The following is a 15,830-nucleotide window of genomic DNA, read 5'->3' as shown; positions in this document are numbered from 1 at the left end:
GTGTCCCGCAAGCTGGACTCTCTGCTGTTCCCGAAGGGATTGCTTCCGTCCACGCTGGACGAAACCGACGACAAGGCCGAAAGACGCGAAAACAAGAACCATCCCGACGTTGAACGGGAAGTGACAGAAGTCGACGTAGACGCGCCTCACCCGCAGACGTCCGGGAGGAATGCGTCCGATCCTCAGGAACGCGAGAAACGGGTCGCGGATGCAAGCCACGTCGATGGAACGACAGAGAGCCCTCCGGCGGAACTGCCTCCTGCGCCGAAACGCTGCCGACACGCATCGGATGGCGTGGTTGATGCATTGCCCTCGCGGGCGCGTACCGTTACCGACGCGCTTGCCCCGGCAGATCCGGTGGATGCGGTGCCCGTGTGCTCGGAGAATAACGCAGCCGAGATGCTTGAAACGGTTGCCGTGGATGTCCCCTTCTTGGGCAATGACAGTACTAGCGACGGCGTCGTGTTAGCGCGGTGTGACGTGGAAACCCAGTGTACACCAGAGAACGTCGAAAAGCAAGTTCAGTGTAACGTTTTTTCAGACATTTTGAGTGACTACATTGACGAGGAAAACGCGCTCCATCTAGAAGTGATTCGACTGTATGGGCAACTGCTCGACAGGCAGGAGCCCGCGGATTAACGCGTTGCATTCGAAAAGGCAAAACTCAATCGGTTTTACTCTTTCTTCAATGGCAGTGCAATCACTTTAGGTGTTATATGCTTTTAAACTGTAAATAAAGTTAACCATCCGACTTGCATGTCATTACGCTTTATTGCCATCATTTTTCTAATGCAGAGCCAAATATTCACACACACACAAACACAGAAATATGTATTAATTTATTTATTTAACGATACCTTATGGGCCTATAGAGGCATTGTGTAAGGAGGGAGAGTACACTCAAAGATTATAACATATATAATAATTTGAATACATAGGTGAATACATATACTAAAAGATACCGGATAAGAAATGCGCTAATAAACAGTAACCCGTTGGAGGAAGGATGTACTTTTTTTTGACCGAGAAAAAGGTATTATTTCACGAGGCCAACAGAAACGGTTTGCAAGAAATTTCGCGGCAGAAAAATAAGTAATTTATCGAAAAAAAGTGGGACACATTCGTCCCACTGACACTGAATAGAACTTCAAAAAGTGAGCCGCATTTGTCCCAATGCTCCTCCAGGGCTCGTGCGCTAGTTTCCGCCTGCATGGAAAGGCCGAAAACACGTTGAACAGAGCGTTACATTGCACATAGAGCACAGAAGGTTGGTGCGCGCTTATTTCTTGGCAGTCGAGCACCAACGACACCGCCTCCTTTTCACGACCTTCTGAGGGTGATGCCCATTTCTCAGAAATCGGACTTCATCCGTAACCCCTACCATTTTCTGACCATTTCTGGCACCTGTTTTGTTGACTCGATACGGCCGATTTCTGGACGCATTTTAATGTTCTGCCGTTTATCAGCTGGCGGCCGAGGACGAGCCTGAACCACAGGTGACTCATTTCACTGACTGCTTTCATTTGAAAGAAACCATTTACTATTCCTGCGTCCAGCAGAAAGTAAGAAATTCGGTACTAGGACTTCGTAGATATTCGATCCACCGGGTACGCATTTCTTCCTTGGTCAAACTTGTCGGCTCCACCCATCCACATGTTTTTGTCGGCGACTGCGTTTGGGCACTGAACAGATATGGATGAGCCATTGGAAAGCTTTCTAATGGCGTCCGCAGTGTCACTAGGGTGATGAATGTTGGACAGCACGTGTACGTCTTTCGTATTACGCCATTGATAAGCTGCGATGCCCATTTTCGCCCGCCAGGTATACTGTATCTTCTGTAGATTGTTACGTTTGATTTCATCAGGTAAATCCTTGCGGTTTGGACGAACCGTTCCTGCTGCCAAAATCTCCTTCTCTTGCAAGACCTCCAGTAGGCCTTTGGATGTGAAAAAGCTATTAAAATACATGTGTACCAGCCTCTACTCCATTAATGAGGGAGAGCACAGCGTGTTCACCGAGACCCACGTTGGCAGGTCGGTCTGCGCCTTTCCCTTCCTAGAGCTGAAATTCAATCAGGTACCCTGTCTGGGAGTCGGCTCTGCACCACACCTTGTATCCCCGCTTTATAGGTTTCATAGAAAGGTGCTGCTTCAATGAGGACCGGCCTTTGACGCGTATCATACTCTCGTAAATTGCTTGGTGCGCTGATGGTGTGTATTGCCTCTTGAAACTTTCATTCAGTGCATGAATCAGAAGGCGCACTCTCACCAATCTGTCGTGCCCTTCTTCACCTTCCTTTTTTTCTTTGGTTATGTCGGTGAGGTAAAAACAGTTCATAATGGTCTGAAAACGCCGGCACGACATGACCTTCGATGTTTCAGGACAATTGAAAAAACTATCACTACTCCAATAAAGGTAGATTTCATGTCTGGGATTGGTGTATGCAGTATGCCGAAGTATCCGCGGAGCTCATCAATTGTAAGTTCCTTCCAATGCTGTCAGCCTTTCTGCTTTGCAAAGCGGTTTGTCTCAGTCACCAGTGTCTGCATGATACCTTCGTCAAAATAAAGGGCATGATCTTCACATGGCGTCGTCGGAGATCTTGTACAGTAGTGTGGGTACGAAATTGTCGGATCGCGGACGACGTGCTCCGGTTCACTGCTACCCTAGGCTCTAGCCCCCTACACTTCGATTTCTGCTTCGTGGAAAATTGCGGGCTCTTTCTTTTGCTTATTTATCTTTCTGGTGTACCTAACCTTGCACTTTTTTTTGGTTTGCTGGTTGACTTCATTCATTTCCTCATCCGAGTCTGGCGGTGCGAGCCCGGGTACGAAGTCTTCGTACGTATCTCTATCTGAATCACTCGACGTAGGATCGTCAGGAGTGCTAAAATATAGTTCCAGCGCTTCTTCTCGCGTCAGAAATCGTTTATCTCCATTTTCAGGAGCAAACAGAATACAAAAGTGTGAGCGAAATATTTTTCTACAGGTCGCCCACGGGCAGTGGTGCAACTAAGCTTAGCACAACCGCATGCAGTTTTCGGCATGGCACTATTCAAAAAAGTTTTTCTCAGTAAGTATTGCTTGTATTATTGTAAACACGCAATCATTACAAGCTATAACTGTTTCTTTTGAAGCACAGAAAAGGGAACACTCACTTGACATCTTGAAGAAGTAGAAATAAACTTTATTTAAAGAGCCGGCACTTTGCTTTTAGTTGCCCCAGGTGTCGGCTCGAAGTCCTTGGACTCGGGCGGCATCTTCGGCTTGCCGGACGGCCCAGAGCTGGTCTTCCAGCTCCGAACTTTTCAGGACCGCCTCCCAGCGGCGGCGACGCCGCGGTTTCATTTTTATATCTGCTGTTAATTGCTCGTCATATATACTTGTCATCATTGTGCTATATTAATAAGTTTAGGTGTGTTAGTTTGTGTTGTGTTTTTTCTATAATTTCATTTTATTAATTTGTGTATCGTTATCAGTCGATAAATTTCTTTTTTTTTACTCCCGACTTTGACTCTTTTACTGTGTTCCCTTGAGTACGGAACGACCAACCTTCTTGTATACCCCGTCGATCAACTTCACGCCGACGGCGAACGGGTGACAGCCGTGACACCGCCCATCATCCTTCTTTGACTGGAGGGAGTGCAACTGTGGTTAACCACCTATATTGTCATCTTTTCAACATCTTTTAAGGTAAATCGACTGGTACAATAAGTTTGCGTTGTTGTACAGATCTTTCTTACAGTTGTACCACGTTTTTTCCCAAGTACACGCCTAGGTACGTCATGGCTGGCTGGCCCCCGGCGTCGTTATTCTGTCGATAGACGAGCCAAGCCAATTCATCGAAGGCGAAGGCAGCGCCACTTTTCTGCTCACTACATTTTTAGTTAGAAAAAACTTATAATCGAAAGAATGTCACTGCATGTCAATATCAGTAAAAATAACATGGACCGCGTACACTAGTATACAGAAGGTCACGTGGTAGACCCATGGTAGACCTCATAAGTATGTTCATGTTTTTGCCGCGTGGGGCGCCGAAGGTCATTTTTCGCGACCCATAGTGAAGAATTAAAAATATAAATCCAAGTTTAATTAAAAACACCAAAATGCGAAAACACCCGTGTACTTAGATTGAGGTGCACGTTAAAGAACCCCAGGTGGTCCAGATTTCCAGAGTCCCTCACTACGGCGTGCCTCATAATCAGACCATGGTTTTGGCATGTAAAACCCCATAATTAATTTTTTAACATGAAGCAACGTAGGACAATTCTGACAAAGAAATCTCTTCAAAATCTTGTATTGTGCCCCCTCTCTGAGGACAGCAGGGAAGACACGTCGCGAATATCTCACGATTACATCTAGAATCCGCTTTTTCACGGGGATTTGCAGGTGTCCACACGCGTAAAAAGCATCGCCGAAACTTGGATTTCGTTCCGCAAGGTTACAAGTCCGAAGATTTTTCACAATGTTGCACTGTCAACCACTTAAAAAACAAAACACTTAAAAAAAGAAAAGCAGAACACACACCAGCACGGCGTTCACCGGCTGCCACTTATAGAAGCCTTTTTTAACGATCTCTCGGAAATGCAAACAATCGCGAGCTATTTTCTCATTCAGCCACCACGGGAATTATGGATAGTACATGTATTTGTCTGATCTTCGCGCTTGTGAATTCAGACGTTCTTCTGACTTCATTCATTACGCTTTACCTGGGTCTAAATTGTACTAGATTTCAAAGCAATTTATACTTTTTTTCATGCAGAATGTAATAAGACTCTGCAAGCACACACAATCGCTGCTAAGTGCAGTGGTTCCGCTTGTTTATTCGTCCGTGGCGCATTGGTTTCAATATCGGGCTGCTGGGCTAGAGGTGCTGTGTTCGAATCCTGCCATCGGACAATTTGAATGATGTCTATTTAAAATGCAGTACCGTCTCAAAAATGATCACTTTGCAAAGTCACGAAGCCATGTAAAGCCAGAAGAACGAAGGTTGGGCAAATCCATGCATTACCCATCATCATCGTGCTGGGTCAGCTGGCCTGCTTGCAGCTCTCGTAGACGCTGACGACATGGCTGCCTCTAGTAAGTGCATGAATAGCTATTCGGGCCAAGCAATCACACCTTCACTATAGGCATTGTCGGAAGGGGCTGGCGCTGTACATGCTGAATGGACGCCATGACGTGCCTGTTGGGAATTTTACCTTTCTCGTAGCAAGTGCATCTTCAGCTTAAGTTGTTCTGTGCGAAATTAACTTTCCGTGAAGTACGCACCCGAACCAGGGCGTACTTATTTATCTACAGAGGGCGCTCCCACTTATTTTTTTTTATTCTTTCTTTCTGGGCGGCAACAGGCTTGCGGCATTGCCATGTGAGCAGCAGGTCTATTTTTTGTATTGCTCAGTAGCCGCACCACCATTGCATTGTTTTTGCCTTCGCGGTATTTTAAATTGTCATTAAACAAATAAAAACGAAGACGTATATATATATATATATATATATATATATATAACATGAAATTAGCGCGCTTTGGTCTTGAACCCCTTGTTGCTTGGACGCGAGAGACTACAAGCAAAAAAGAAACAAAAATGAAAATAAAGCTCTGCTCATGGTTTCATCAGCTGTAGAAGGAAAAGAGAGAGAAAGACGAGGACAGGGAAATGTCAAGTGCACCGATTTGGAAAAAGAAAAAGCTAGCAAGCAAAGCACAACACCCACCTAGATTTATTGTGAAAATGGGTGACAGCAACAAAGTGATCACCGACAAATTGGCGGACGACCGACGTGCTGAGGATGTGTCCACTGTTGTCCACAAATCCAACGTTCACTTGGACACGGTAACTGTTGTGACACTTCAGAGCGATCTGTAACACATACAAAGGAAGGCAGTTTCTGGTGTTGAGCTTTCAGATTGGAGTGGAGGAGTTCCTAAATGATGGGCCAGGAAATAGAATGCATTCTGATTCATTTGTTGCTTAACTACTCATGACATCGTAGAAATATGGCATATTGAATAGAATGCACGCTTATGTATGCTTTTCGTTATGCATATGACAGTATACATATTTACTAAAATCAGAATCCAGCCCACTTGAAGCACCAATGCTTTAGTGTGCTACAGGGCAGCCCCACGTGCCCGGAGTGGACTGCCCACTTGTGATAATGAAGTTGAATACTTCCATTACCACAAGGTAACCAGAAGTTAAATTAACTCGCTGCAGAACTGGCCTGACAAATCCTGTACTACCTCTCCTGCGAAGTTAAACTTTAAGGGGTTTGGGGTCACAATCTTGGCTGAGAGGGGTTCAGTTATGGACACCCATACACAATTCAACCTATTTATGACGTCACGGCTTCCGTTGATTCATGCGTCATGACAGCTAAAATGATCTAAAGAAGCGTTTCGGTCTCCTTGGGGCCCCATATGGTAATTTGTGCCACTTTTGTTTAACGAGATACCACAATGACCAAAAAGGAACCAGGTAGGGACGAGTATAATTTTAAGACCACATGTTGCTTGCTTGCTGGGCTCGGAAGAAGTCGACTCAGGGAAGCCATCGCAGGCACGCACCAAGAGACGAGACAGGACAGCACGGTAACAACGTCTAGCACCGGAGGTGTCCTGTCTTATTGATGGCTTCCCCAAACATAGCTGGGCCAGCTTTGAACGGGCGCACACTGCACTTGACGACCGTCCTGTCCTGCGTCTCAGAGCAAAGTGTGCGCTCGTTCAAATCTGCGAAGTATAGTGCAACTTATTAACGGCAATCTAATCCGCAAGCGTGGCTAAGATGGACAAGCGGCGAATGAACTCTTACCGGAGGTGGTTGCGTGGTGAAGCAGTCGTTGGAGAAGAGCTTCAGCCGAGTAAACGACAGCACCCGGCCGTTCCACGACGAACCGGGATGTGGTGAATCCGGGTGGAAGTACTGACCAACTGCACGAGACAAGTCCAAAGACACGCCCCAGTACTCAACCTTACTTCACCACGAACAAACAAACAAACAGAGAAACGTAAAGATCCACGCCGTATTCGGGAGGCGTTGATAAGGCCGACGCCGGGAGCATCTTACGCGCACTGACCTCATTCGCCCCCAGTGGCATCCATGAAGCTGAGCCAGGTCGTGTACTGCAAGTAGTCCATCAAGTTTGTACAGCGAAACGAAGGTACTGGCTGCATGAACCTGCATGCGAGAGAGAAATAGTCGAGGCACGATTGTTTTTGACGAATGCAGGTGTCACGCGACGGAGATACATGCGCATGCACCAAAGCGAGCAGGTAAAACACGAAGAAGTATGAATGCATGGCGCCATATTTTGAAAGCCAGGAACTGAGAGCAAAATATGTCGGTCATGCATAGGTGCTTGTTCCTGGTATCTCAATTTCGCACAGCCTGTAGCCGCGAAGCCCATTGGCGCTGCTGAATCGCTTAAAACTGCAGGGGTGCCTTCGCAAAATGAATAAGTGGTTATCGTCCACGTTATAAGCAACTAATTGGACGTGTATGCTGTCCGCTGCGTTCGGACCAGCATATAGACCACGGTCTGGTGTTTGAATACAAGCATCTCCTCAGCAGGAACATTATTGTGTGCTCGGAACCCCGGTTCCAACAACGGAAGTCAGAACGCTGTCCCTGGTTGGGATCTTCCAACGTTTCTGAAAGCGAACCGTAAGATTGCCTCCTCGGACGACGGCTGGGAAGCTCGCATCAATGTCCGCAACATTGTGATCAAAATAATAGACCCTAAAATTCACGACGATGCCGCAACTTACTACGCAAGCTCCGTAGCAGAAAACGGCGTCAACGCATGTGCTAAAGCAAGAATGAGCGCGGTGTGCGTTTCTCTCAAGCGCTGCTCTGTGGTATGCCTGTATTATCGAACGGGAAAATGCGCACGCATACGATTCGCAGATTGAAAGACCACGCCAACATTCGTCCCATTCGAGATTGAGTTGCTGCGAAAAAAAAATCGAACAGCCTTCCTGCCCTGGGACGTGAATGTCCAGCGAAGCTTTATCAAACAACCCACATGGTCGAGCATTGCATTGCATTTACGCTGTTCTTCTGGTGTTCTTAATTTCCGTACTCTAGCCATGGCAGTCTTAGAATGAACTGAATGAGTTGCTAGACGGATCTTCCTTTTGTATACGATCTTTCCTTTTGTAGACGGATCTTCCTTGATGACACGGGACTCGTCTGCTCACCCGACAAGTCAGAGATCCTACTCCACAGACCGCGCAAGAAAGGACCCCTCCCGCAGGGCGTGCTCGACGCCCGTCGTTTGGGCGTCCACGTCATGACGAGGGAGGGGACCCGAATACCGACGGTGTCCAAGTTGCGAGTGCTCGGCCTGTGGCTGGAAGAGAACGGTGCCAACCGCGAGCTGGTTTCCCGACTGCAGAAGAAAGTAGCCGCTGCCACGCACCTCGTGCGGCGGGTCGCGAACAAGAGGAAGGGAATGAAAGAACACAACGTGACGAGGCTGATACAGGCGTACGCGCTGAGCCATAAATCGTACGTCGCCGCGTATGCCGACTGGAACAGGAGCGAAACCGACAAGCTGAACGTGGCGATCCGCAGGGCGTTCAAGACCGCCCTGGGGGTACCCCAGTACACGCCAACTCACAGGCTCCTCGAGCTGGGCGTACACAACACGCTCGAGGAGGTCGCCGAGGCGCAGAGAATAGCGCAGCTGGAGAGGCTGTCAGGCACCAAAACGGGAAGACGAATCCTCGACCTGCTCGGGATTCGATATCATGAGGCGCGGGGACTGAAGGAAACACTGCTACCGGAAGTCAGGGACGCCATACAGACGGAAAACATGCCGAAGAACATGCACCCGGTGCATGACGTGCAAAGACGTAAACGAAGGGCGGTAGCAATCCTCGAGGAGCACGGAAGACGAAAAGGCGTCCTCTTTGTCGATGCAGCCAGGTACCCGCGGCCCGCCAGTAACGTTGATGGCGACGAGGGACGACGACCACCATCGCCACTACACCGAAACGTGCGAGACGAACCGGGGATGCCAACACCACCATCTCTACTACTACTACGACAAAAACGGCAGCAGCAACAGCAGCAACATCAACGACACGGCCGGCCGACGGCGGCGGAGCCCGCCTTCTCCATGGCGGTCGTAGATACGAAGGGAAGGATCCGAGTCACGGCATCAGCTGGGCTGCCGTCGGCCGAAGCAGCGGAGGAGATGGCCATAGCCCTCGCGGTACTCCACGGACGTACGGAAGATAGCCTGATCATAAGCGACTCCAAATCAGCGATCCGGAACTACACCAAAGGTTGGGTGTCCGCGAATGTGGCGCGCATGCTCAACGCCAGAGCCGGAGACTTCGTGTCCGGCAGGATTACGATCAAGTCCCTCAAATGGTTCCCCGCGCACGTCGGGGAGCTTGGTACTAAAGAAGACAACAGCCGCAACAACAACAATACTAACGGCCGAAAACACACCGGCATCCCGCCCAACCACAACGAGCGTGCCCATCTCGTCGCGAGGCAACTTACCAGCCGCGACGCGATCACCCAGAGGGCAGCCGCCGTTGTTGTGCGGGACCCCAGCAGAGGAATTATCAACACAACCCAAATCGCGGCGGACGGAGCTGGGGGCCACGGGGACGCCGACTGTGATATCGAGGAGTTTCCGGCCTCGTACCGAGAGGTTCTTGCACACTATAGAAAAGAACGTATGACATATCCACAACCCCACGGGCGGCTGGACAGGTCCCAGGCAGTCGACCTGAGGCGGTTGCAGACGGGCACTTTCACCAACCCCTATCACCTGCACCGCCTGTGGCCCGCGCTGCACCCGTCACCCGGCTGCCCGTGGTGCGAGCACGAACGGGCTGATATGGCCCATATACTTTGGGAATGTCAACGCCCTGAAAAAGAAGGACCAAGAGGGAGGGGGAAGATAACAGCAGGACCTTCTGTAGTGGGGCGCCTGGCTGAGAGATGGCAAGCCGCCCTCCTCAGCGAGGCACCCGAGGACCAGGAGTGGGCCGTCCAGCGGGCCAGGGCCATTGCCGAGGATCTCGAAAGATTTTTCTCCGGCGATGGACCCCTGGCAGCCTAGCCCCGGGCACCAACAGCCTTAACCGCTGGACAAATAAAGTTTATTCCTATCCTATCCTTTTGTATATGAAAGCGGGGTGACGTGACTAAGTATAGCCGTTTGCCTTCCATTGTTAACCTGGAGTTGTGTTTACGCCACGCAATGTTCCGACCAACGAGAGTTATACAGCTGGGCTGTAAATGGATGGATGGATGTAGAACTTTAATGAACGTCCTGAGGTACGCGACTCAGCGCGCAGCGGGCCCCTCCCACGTTGGGACAGTCAGGCCATGCCCGACCGCCGCATCGTGGGCCCTCTGGACAGCCCATAGTTGCGCCCCGGTCTCGGGGCTCTTGATAGCGGAGAGCCACTTGTCCTCATTTATTTCTTCCATGCCTCGTAATGAGGGGCAACGCCAGATCATATGGTCTAAGCTAGCGAAGTCATTGCAGTGCCTGCAAGAACTATTGGCATAAGTGTCGAGATAAAGCTTGTGTAATAAAGCCGGGCTGGGATACGAGCCTGTTTGCTATAATCTGAGGGTCAATGCCTGCGCTCTATTTAACTTCTTGTGAGGAAGGGAAAGTCTCTCCTGCCGAGATAAAAGTACTGCGTAATTTCATTGTATGTTGTCGGTTGATCTCTGTTCTCCACCACTCCTGGCTGGCCGGGGAGTTCCTCCATGGTCGCGGAAAGCGAGACCTCGCGCCTTGGAGTGGGCCAGCTCGTTGAGGTTTGTGGGGCCTCCCATGATGGATCCCATGTGAGCGGGGAACCACGTGAGAGTGTGGGTAGCAATGCTTTTGCCGTCGAGGATGCGACAGGCTTCTTTACACACGGCGCCAACGCTGAAGGCGCGGATGGCTGCCCTGGAGTCGCTGAAGATGTTGGCATGTTTCTCGTCCAGGAGGGCCAAGGCAATGGCCACTTGCTCGGCCGCACATGACGACGTGGTTCGTACCGAAGCTGCGTTAACGGTCGAACCCTTGTGGTTGATGGACACTACTGCGAAATTTTTGCTGTTGCCATATTGGGCCGCGTCAACGAAGCAGCTGCCGCCAGGGAGTTCTGTCGCCCGGCGTAGGAGCGCCACGGCTCTGGCCTTCCTCCTTTCCACGTTGCGCTGGGGATGCATATTGCGTGGGGCGGGGGATATGATGATGTGGTCTTTCTGCTCTTTCGGAAGGCCCTGGTAGGAGTCTTTGACTTTAGCTGGGGGACGCCCATCTCTGTTAGGAGTCGTCTGCCCGCCGTGGTGCCGGAGAGTCTGAGAATCTGTGCCCTTTCTTGTGCTTCTGCAATTTCTTCCAGTGTATTATGAATGCCCAACTGCAGAAGTCGGTCGGTGCGTGTGTACTTTGGTAGTCCTAGCGCGCTCTTGATCCCCCTCCTTATCATGGCATTTAGTTTGTCTCGCTCGGCCCTCTTCCAGACGTGCATGGCCGCTAGGTACGTGAAATGGCATAACAAGAAAGCGTGGACTAGCCTTATCAGATTCTCTTCACTCAGGCCTCTCCTTCTGTTAGCTACCCGCTTGATTAGACCGATGACGCTATCCGTCTCCTTTGCTAGTTTGTAAATGGTGATGCTATTTGTGCCCGCCCCTTCGAGGTGTGTCGTCCGCGTAGATCGTGTGACCGATGCCCTGGATCTTGCCTAGGTATCTCGAGAGGTCGACCATTGCGATGTTGAAGAGGAGCGGTGAAATGACTGACCCCTGGGGGGTGCCTCTTCCACTCAGCTCCATTTTCTCTGATTCCAAATCTCCAGCATTGAGGATGGCGCAACGTTTGCTCAAGAAAGACTTGACGAAGGCATGGAAGGACGAGCCCAGGTCGAGTTTGGAGATGGCGTCGAGAACGAACTCGTGACGGATGTTATCAAAGGCCTTCTCCAGGTCCAAACCACGGATGGCTCTCGTGTCCAGAGTGCAGCGTTCCAGGATTTGGATCTTGATAAGCTTCATGGCGTCCTGGGTGGAGAGGCCTGGGTGGTGGTTGGGCTGTAAAGAAAAAAATAATAAATAACCACTTACCTTCCCTGTGTGTAGATCAGCAGTTCCATCTTAGGCAGCAGGAACTCGTGCTTGTTGACGAGCTCGACGTGGGGAGCCATGGCCAGCAGACTCGGCACGATTGCGCGCTTCTGATCCGCGTTGTTCTTGGGTGGGAACCGCCGCTCCAGTCGTGAACTTCGGCCAGCCAGCCGCTCCAATCGTGAACTTCGTCCGGGTGTTTACTGGGAAGGTCCACCGGGCGCACGACGTTGGGCGGAATCCATAGGCCCATCTGTGGCTCTCTCCCAACGGCGCTGGCTGCGATGTTGGAATCCAGGAGCTTTGCGCTGGGGGCGGTCGGCACGTCTTCGATGTTGATATCCTCCGACTGGGACGCTGCGGCCAGAGCGACGTCGCTGCTTCCGCTGTCACTGCTAGAACCGCTGCTGCTGCTGCTGCTGCTGCTGCTGCTGCTGCTGCTGCTGCTGCTGCTCGCCGAAAGCTTGCAATCGCCCCCCAGCAGCATGGCGTAGCCGGTGTAAGCGCTAACCTAGCAGTCGTCATCCCTGCAGAGACCAGCGGCAGCAGCACGGCCCGACGACGCCATCCCCGACGCACAAGCAGCGAAGCGCGTTGCTTGTTTTGTCCCGATATTCTGGATGAACACGCTCCCCCTACTATCAAATCAGAGAGAATGACCAGCGCGAAACCACGCTGCAAAAGCATTGGGCTTGGTCATTTTTTTTAATTTTTTTGTGGCAACTGATAATGCACCAGAGGGAATAATGCAAGGTTTTCGTCGCCGGTTTTCTGGCTTTGTCTTCATCCTCGTTCTCGAACTGGCTCTTTTGAGAAGGCGCGTGACCTCGCGCTTCTCATTTCGCAGGACACACGCGGACACAAATGCACGTGATGCGTCGAGCCACGAGTTCACGGGGGCTCGACATGCAAAGATGGCGGCTCGTGGCGTCTGTTTTACGTTTCTTGTTCCCTCGTGTTCCCCCCCTTAGCACGCTGTTAAAGAGGCATCGAAAAAAACGTGCAAAAAAATAGAGCAGCCCAGGCGAACTGGTGTTTTGTCGCCCTGTTATGGTGGTTAGCCCTGTGACGCAGCCAGATCAGTCAAGTTTCGCGCGCAAGACCACTGCATTTTCCTTGCTGATATGACGATCGGATCGCTTCGCGGCATGCGCAGACGCTGCTACGATTGCAACATTTGCGCTGGCTCCTGGAAAGTTCCTGCAGCATGACGTCGCCAATAGCATAGCAAAGTGTGTGCGAGAGGAGAGCAACAAGTCTTTCATCATGCAGCCTGTGGGTTAGCCAGAAATATGTTTCGGAGGGGGCAATGCATTGAGGGACCGTGGACAGGAATTTCAGGGGAAGGGGGGAGGGGGTGCACGTGCCTGGTGTGCCACCTCCTGGCTATACGCCACTGTATACAGCAAACCGCATTATATGAAAGGTATTGCGTGAACTGCAATGAAATTTCGTGTGCCACACGAATGATTATACACACCAACTGACATGGATTTTCACATGATTTACCTCGCTGTGCTTCATTTTATGGGGTGAATATATGACGACAATTTCTATCTTTTTTTAATTACTTTATATTTATTTGGTTTTTAAGATCCAAGGAAAACACGAAATAACTTTGGTTCTCGCCAAAATTCCTCCTATTTTTTTTCTTTAACAATCCCTCGCATGTGTATACTTGTATGCCACACCCCCACTCCGATATGTATAAGCTTGCGGTAACCTTCCTTTCAATGATCCGTAAACCTAACTCACATACCATTTTCTCCGTTTTATTCATCGGGAAATGTAAAGTGCCGTCCAGATTACACCATCCCAGAAAAGGCCCAAGTGCCAGCCCTCTTAATATATACAGTGTATAAATTCATTCATTTCTTGCCATCTGCAGTTTTGAATGTCACCAGGAAAGTTCGGGATAGCTCGAGGCCACGGCTTTTTCTCTTTCCAATCGTGCCCTTTTGTTCTGTCTGCGGGTGTGCGAAACTAGCCTGCCTGTTAGGGGGAACATTTTCTTATTTTGGCGTTATTTCTCACTACCCACTTGCTCGCCCTCTAAAGTGGTTTCACTGGACGCACGGAACGGCCGACTCATTCCGTTGTCGAGCATGCCGAGATTCGCCACGTCATCGGAGGCCTTTAGTCGCGTTCGTTCACTCTCTGAATCGGGCATTTTTTTATATATCACGCGAATGAGCCAAACTGCTTGTTTGCCTTGTCAATAATGGTTTCGGATCGTTGCGCTTTTTTTGTCTTTACTGTTGTACCGATAGCGTGCCAGCGGCTTCAAAGTCGAAGATATATATGCAGCAGATTTGCCACTGGTGCCCAATATGAGCGATATCAGTATGATGCACTCTTCGTTACTGGACGCATATCTTTTCGCACACGTCGGGACGGAGGTGCTCGCCTGTGAGGAGCGGCGAGGGCCGGCTGCTGGCCGAAACGTAATTAAGGCTCGAGAACCATTAATAACTAGCTTTATTAAAGGCATAGCGTCTCCAAAAACGCGACGAAAGCCAACGCGCGCACCGCACTCTCGCGCACACTTCTCACGCCTGGGCTTGGCTTCGGGGCTGGCTGTGTTCTGAGGCTGGTAGGTGGCGCTTCTAGCCAGACTACTTACATCCGGCCGCTCTTTGTTTGACCAAGTCCCTTTGGTCTAGGAAAAGGCACTGCTTGATGTCTTCACAGTGAGAATAGTCCAAGCGCTCGGGTGGACGTCCTGGGAGTGGCGATTGCTAGTTGTAGGTCTGCTGAGCTGTGGTGGGTGCTGAAAGCAGTTTTAGCTTAGTCTTCTTCACGCACACGAACCTCACAGTAAGCAAACTGTAGGTCGAGGCAGGCAAAGTACCGTGAACCAGCAATATCATCCATGATGTCATCTGCATGTGGAAGTGGCTGCACAACACTCACAGTCATCTTATTTAGGGGCACGTAGTTGACAAAAAGGCGCTTCTTACTGCCTCTGCTAATAACTACTGCGGGGAATGCCCAAGGTCCTAAGGCTGGAAGAATGATGCCTTGGCGAAGGAGTGTGCTTGTCTCGGCCTCAAGAAAACGACGGTATGCAGCCGAGTACCGGTAGGGAGATACTTCAGCGTGTTTTGACAAAATGCTCGTAAGTTCCTGTTGTAGAGGCACTGGCAAGTGGCTACCGAGCGGCGCAGCAGGCAGGGATGGGTCAATGCGAACCTCAATTGTCGAGGAAGCAGCTCGGTTGGACGCATAAGACAGGCTGTAGGTGTTTGAAACATCATTGTGGCAAGATAGTGCCAATCACAGGGGCTCGTCTGGTCCTGGCAGTGGCGACCGCTGTAGGTCTGCTGAGCTGTGGGGTCCAGGCACACAGTGACTTAAAGATGACCCTTGGATCATAACAGCATTCGATATCCGTGACAGCAGTCGTTCATGGCATGGTACACTTGTGGCTGTTGGAGAATGGCGGATTTCAGTTGGCAGGGACGGCTGAAACACCAACTGTGCTTGGCTTGAGAAAAACCAGTCTTCACTCAATATAAGTGGCACAGAATTAATATCGAGGGCGGCTGCTTCGACCAAACCGGTGATAGGTCCAACAGAAATCTTCAAACAGATGGCACCAGCTGGGGTTACTGATGTTCCTCCAACGACGACTAGAGGAGGTCTAGTCCAGGGCAGGAGGGGCAAAGTGCTGACGAGGCAACGTGAAACGAGAGTCACATTAGATCCACTGTCTGGAAATGCATCCACT

At 50.3% G+C, this 15,830-nt stretch overlaps 1 pseudogene; it reads right to left on the bottom strand.

Annotated features, from left to right (window-relative positions):
• Nucleotides 1–5,571: 5,571 nt before the first annotated feature.
• LOC119439899 (uncharacterized) lies at nt 5,572–14,207 on the bottom strand (annotated as a pseudogene).
• Nucleotides 14,208–15,830: the final 1,623 nt, after the last annotated feature.

The sequence above is a fragment of the Dermacentor silvarum genome, chromosome 1 (assembly GCF_013339745.2).
Source record: "Dermacentor silvarum isolate Dsil-2018 chromosome 1, BIME_Dsil_1.4, whole genome shotgun sequence".
Taxonomy (NCBI): domain Eukaryota; kingdom Metazoa; phylum Arthropoda; class Arachnida; order Ixodida; family Ixodidae; genus Dermacentor; species Dermacentor silvarum.
Note: the sequence above shows the minus strand (reverse complement) of the source record. Positions and strands in the feature narration are given on the sequence as shown.